The sequence below is a fragment of the Crassostrea angulata genome, chromosome 10 (genome assembly GCF_025612915.1).
Source record: "Crassostrea angulata isolate pt1a10 chromosome 10, ASM2561291v2, whole genome shotgun sequence".
Lineage (NCBI taxonomy): Eukaryota > Metazoa > Mollusca > Bivalvia > Ostreida > Ostreidae > Magallana > Magallana angulata.
The window spans coordinates 14,292,729-14,299,588 of NC_069120.1; positions in this window are offsets into that span (position 1 = coordinate 14,292,729).

A 6,860-nucleotide genomic window follows, 5' to 3' on the forward strand; every position below is an offset into this window, starting at 1 on the left:
TTATTTATGTCGACATGCAACTTATTTATGTCGACATGCAACTTAGTAATGTCAACATGCAACTTAGTTATGTTGACATGCGAGATACATGTATTGACATGCAACTTAGTTATGTTTACATGCGAGATAAATATGTTGACATGCAACTTATAAGTTGTATGTCAACATAACTAAGTTGCATGTCGACATAAATATGTTGCATGTCAACATATTTATCCTGCATGTTAACATAACTAAGTTGCATGTCGACATAAATAAGTTGCATGTCGACATAAATAAGTTGCATGTCGACATGAAGAGGTTGCATGTTAACATAAATAAGTTGCATGTTGACTTCAAGAGGTAGCGTATCTAGCATCTTGGATGTCACATGTTGGCGATATTTGAGATTTTTTATAACTCTTATTTGATTGCAGTTTTCTTGCATGTCAACATAGTTATGTTGCATGTAGACATAACTATCTTGCATGTCAACATCTTTATCTTGCATGTCGACATATAATTAATAGAAAAATAACTTGCACACAAGGGGCAGAGATATGCCACCATACAACTAGGATTGCACATTTTATTACTTTTAATACATCATCTGGAAAAATGCGAAAACTATTAGAACTAAATCAATACAAATCATTCCAGGATTCAAATTTACGGAATATCAGAGTCCTTATCACTCGGCGATTGAAAAATTCTTGAAGTAGAGCTTAGGGGTGAAGATGAGCTAAACGGAGATTAAACGGTATGCAGATTGGATGGGATACTGACTATGTTCTCTATTAGATAGAGAACTATACCAGGGCTTCCTAAGTTCATTCAGTTTAGCATTTGCCTCATAATAGTCAATTCAGTAAAATTATTATTTCTTAATTTTGTGCCTTCTGGTATTTTCAAAGACGAAGAAGAATCTGCCTTCCAAACCAAATGTGATATGGACCACATTGTTTTTCTACAAGCTCCCACTTATGTACACAGTAGTGTATACCTTTTATGTTAGTAGGTCAAATTTCATGTCAAAATTATAGCTGAGTGGTAAAACGTCCTATGGTAATTCAGTCGCTTATATCATATCCAAAATGAACTTTACCGGGTGGCATATGGAAATTTGCAATTTCTTAGTATTTCGAATTGAAAGGATGTGCCAGAGTTAAACCTTAACATTTAATGACAAGGTTTCATAATTTGATGAATTTATACTTGTCGGTCATATTGTGACATCGCAAAATTGTGGGCATTTTTTGTTTTATACCTCTGTCCTTAAGAGGTTTTCTATTTTTGTTTTAAAACCCCGATTTTTATGTTCAAACATGAAACCTCAATTTTATTAGAACAAGTTAACTTTTTGAACTATTTGCGCTTAAATTGTTATCGGAGTTACCTGGCGATGTGTACCAATAAATTAAATGTCTTGGTCCATCAATTATTATCCGTCTTATCTCTTCGTTATCCAAAAATCTTATTCTAAACGACTGAGAGTAAAAATTAAACGAATTTCAACAAGCTTTTTCAATTATTCGAAAGTGAATTACATGTACTAGTGTGGATAGATAGATAGATAGATAGATAGATAGATAGATAGATAGATAGATAGATAGATAGATAGATAGATAGATAGATAGATAGATAGATAGATAGATAGATAGATAGATAGATAGATAGATAGATAAACTGCGATGACCGACAAAGAGTTTAGTTCATATGGTACCGTGAAATGCTTTGTACTCTATTGAATAAGTGTAGTACAGAAAATCTATGAATTCTTAATTGATTGATTGATTTTGTTGTGTGTATGCCGTGTTGAATAATCAAATACCTTTAAACTCTGTGATAAGGTTATTTCGTTGGAATTATCAGCAAATTACTAGCCTACTGTTAAGTATCTGTTGATAGTCTTCTATTTATTCCACGTAAGAGTCACGGATTTCTTTCATGACATTGTACAGCTTGATACTTACAGATCCTCTGTCCTCTAAACTTTATCGGGAAGGTGGACATGAACTGATAGATTGAAGCACCCATTAAGCAATCTAATGTGTTACAGTCTGTGATTCCTGTTGAGATACTTAGCGTTACATCTCAATACAACATTAATACTTATGTGACAGTATAGACAATTATGTGAAGTCAAGATTTTCGACTATGTGTCTTAATTTTTCTCAATTTTAGTAAATATATTTACTGAATTTAAGACATGTAGTCGAAATTCTTGATATTTACTGCTTTTACTATTTCATGTTACATGAGTAACACTAGGTTCACATTTGATTGATTTTGAAGAATATCAAGCCTGGCTTTTAATCCGGTTTTTAAAATGGTGAAAATGGTGGGCAGGTTACTACCAAATGGGTACTCCTTAAGCCTATTGTACGGATAGCTTAATATTCAGTTTTCAAGATACAAAGTTGTTGCATTGCAGATAATAGTACATATATCAGAGAAGTGCATACACTTGGATTTTGATTTGTGATCATTTATGAACAACAACTCTTCAACGTATTTTTTTTTTTTGCAAAATACTGCATAAACACTTTATTGTATCCCATTTCTATGAATAGGCAGTGTTTATAAATTTAGGACTGGCATACTGTTCTCACAAAACAAAACCCAATTTGCTGTCACATTGACAGCTTTTCTCTTGTTTATTGAATATTTCTTCATTTGTATTTTGGGTTTTAATCTGGATTTTTTTATCTCTATATATATATCTAAGATAAGATACATTTACATGTATTTTTAACCTTTTCAGTATTTATCAATATATCTTCAATACTTACCTCTAAAACTAAAACTAAGAGCTATATATGCAGACAAAAGTCATGGTTCTTAAAGGCATGTGAAAGAGGAAAGATTTAACCCCATTTACCTAAAAGAATTGACAAGTATCGTTAAAAACGATTGAATGCAGTGTATATATATATATATATATATATATATATATATATATATATATATATATATATATATATATATATATCTTTGCATCCTAATGTAACAAAAATAAACAGAGGGGCATATCGTGTGATCACAAAATTAGTTTTTCATGCATGTTTTTATCGAAGGTTTAGGTCCACTGATGCAATGAGAGTTATGTCACTTGTGGTCAACGATGGACATATTTTGTTTTTATTATAAGTGGATGTAAATCTCGACCATATAATTTGAAAATTTGTCATAAATGAACTATTTGGTTGCTCGTTGTTGATAAAATTATATCATGACTGGTCAGTTCCTTTATTGCAATTAAGTTTATTATCGGGTGTTTTATCACATAGATAAACTACGGAGCAAAATTTTTTAATAGCATTTCACAACTAAAGTTGTACATTCACAGTTCAATGAACAGGATAAAAATATTCTGTGATCAACCTCAAATGCCCTGAACCCAAATAAAGCTACAGTGTACCTAGTTACTGAAATCTTTGTCAAAAGAAAACTTTCTCATAAAAAGTCATCATTAATAACTTTTTTCACGAAACTGCCATATTTTTACGTTATCAGAGGATCGATAGAAACATTGTAACGTCTAAAGCGGCATGTTTCATATCTGTGGATAGCTTAATCGTAGTGAATGTGTGATCGGGGATAGAAACTATAAGGCATGAGAAAATAAAAAAAAATAAACATCATCAACAGAGATTTGTCTACCGCTAATTTGTGTGTTAAACCCTAAAGCTTAATCATTTTAGTATTACCTGTTATTTAAACGATAGAACTGAACTTTCTTCGTCTCCTTGTGGTGAAATTCGAGTCAAGAAACAGTGCTCACGGCATAGTCATTTGAAACACTACTAGAGAAACACCGTACGTTGCATCATTTATGTGTTCAAAACATTAGTCCGACCATTCTAAAATTTTGAAAAACACAAATAAAAATGAAAATTAAAGATGCTACACATCATATTAACTTCTACAGCGTGCCAACAGGCACACAACTTAAGGACACGGATTTTTTGGGCAAATTGAGTATCATACTATCGTATATTCAACGTAGAACATATATTTCCATTGTGCAATTACTATGAACTGATTAATGGAGGTTTGATGCTCAGAACAATTTTATTACCCGGCACCTAAGGATGTACAAAACAATGACAACAAATATTAATGGAAAAGGAAAGTTTTGATTTAAAGACACCTAGATTATAAGGTCTTTGTTACTCGTAAAACAAAGTGATGTGGCCGTTGAAAAATGATCTGTGAGAATGATTCGCCTACGTTCACCAATAAAAGTCTCTGACGCATCCTGGTAGAACTCATTATGTAAAGATCCCGGTTATTATTACATCCAGTCAAAGGACTTTATGTTTTGTTAGGTAGACTTAGCTAATAAACTTTCTGTAATATCCCATTTAGCTTTGTTTTCTTTGAAACTGGGTCATTCACTAGGAAATGTATTATCTTGATTGAACAAATCCAAAACAACATGCAAGCCAAATGCTTAATTATCTTTCATGGGTTTTTTTTGCCATGCATGTACATAACTAGGTCAATCTCATTTCTGCCAGAGTAACTTCTGAAAATGTTTCGAATTATGATTGGTAAACATGTTTGCAATATATCATGTTGTTCTTTTAAATAATCCATTTAAATTTTTAGAATCTGGATGTTTTAAACGTTCGAACAATACTTTCTTTAGTAGTAAGCTTTTTTGTTTTCAGATGTACTATATTATCTTCTTCATGCTCTTTTGGAATATTCGAAAATCAATGAAAGCTTTCAATTCCTGTGACAGTGAAACATGAACGCCGAGCTTGAGTCTGTCATATTCAGACCACAAAAGTGATTGCTGCATTGTATGTGTAAAAAGACTGCAAAAGTGCACGGTTTTTTTTTTAAATCGCATAGACCATCCCAAATCCAGAAACTGCAGCAAAAATTATTGCTAACTAGTGGTGAGTATTGCCAATAATGGATAAAAGTACATTTAGGTAGCATACTTTATTACATGCGTGTGCAATCAAGCTAAATAAATTCAAATTCATCTAAATGAACATAATAAAATTTTTAACCGATGCATTTACATTATTTGATAAAGCAACGTAACTGTTTATTTTTTTAAATCTTATTGGATTAGTGAGCATGTAAAATACTGTGTTGTTGGGCCGGGCGTTAAATTATTTAAAGAGCAAGGGAGATTTTCCTTCACACTTCGTCAATACTAGGAAGTTACTGCAAAAAGTCTAGTGCCAATCTATCATAGCATTCTACCCCAAAGAACGCAGTCGATCTCAAAAGTAGTCCACAAAGATCAACTATTAACGAATGAAATATACTCTCATATTGCAAATGTTGATAATGCCATCATAATTAGTAGTAGTAGAAGTAATAGAGGTATAGTTGCATGCTAATGTGAGAACTATAAAATTTACTTACCAATCCCTAGAAAAAACATATTACGTAACCCAATGCATCGATGAAAGGAAGGAATTTTCTAAGAGCAATTCATGCAATAATTGTTTATTACACCGAAACATTACTTCCATAACGACTATTTTAGAGAATCTAAGTTTTTATGTTTCGTAACTTCAACTCCTAGTGTTTATATGTGGGGGGGGGGGGGGGTATCATTCACTTCATGTTAACGTTCATAATATTAGGCAACAGAAAAGGAACATTTTCATATTTTAGTATAAATCCAATATATTTGTTTAAATGTGGTTATTCTCGAGCATTTTCATAATTTTCCAGGTTAACGCACGATGCTTCCGAAAAAGGAGTGCGATTTACTAGTATATGTCCTGGGAGACATAACAGTTAATTCTAAATCACGTGTCAGACTAACAAATCAAAAAACGGTTCTCGTAGAACTGCAAGAATTACTCCTATATTACTGAGGTAAAATAATATTTCTCATTTCAAATTGATCAAGAACCACGAACACATTTGAATTAATTTTTTAAATAGTCTTTATTTAAAGTAGGGATATAAAAGAAATTGGAATATGGAAGTAACAATATTTAAGGATAAATTTAAGATGCTTAAATGATAAGTACATGTATCTGCATATAAATATAATGACATTTATTTAATATTCGCTCACAATGATATGAAAATTGGGGGGGGGGGTCAATATATGAAATGAAATCAAGAAGATTTATCAAGGGTCATTCCAAAAGGATTTAGACTAAAGTAAGCCCCTACTTTTTCATATCTTTGTATATCTTTCAAGAAAAAAATGGATTATTATCAATATAATTTTGAACATACTAGTAACCCAAATTGAGGAATGGACCGAAATGGAGGTGAAATAGTTGGAGCTGGTGTTAGACATACTTTTCCAAAAGCACATTGCAATAGCAAATTAAAATGTATAGACGGTCGTGTTCTATAGAGTTTAAGATGTCCAACACTTCAGTCGAGCACTTATACAGTTACATGTAACTTATTAACATATACATTGGTATATGAACATTTAAGAAATTTAGAATATACGTCAACTGTTAATTGTTTAAAAAACATTCTTCATACATGTAAGACCTGAAAGGAAATGATAAAATGTACAGTCAAAATTTGACGAAGGTTCTTATCATCATCAAGCTAAGAGCATTAAATAATTAGATAAGAATAAGGTAACGACTTCAAATATAAGCTTTTTACCAAATATATTAATGAATTTTCACCAGAACTCGATATTACGTTTGGGCATGCATGTAGTTTAAGTAAAACGTCTGATCAATTTATAGTTGCCGAAATTAACAATAGAAATCTAACACGATGAACTTCAGCTGACTTTATCATAAGGATGATAATTAAAGAATTCGGATGAATTAGTATGGATTGTCGATGAATTTTCTGTTGGATGTTGTGCTTTTCTTTAAATCAAGAAGTGATAAGTATAATATGATGGGAGAAAGGATTAATGT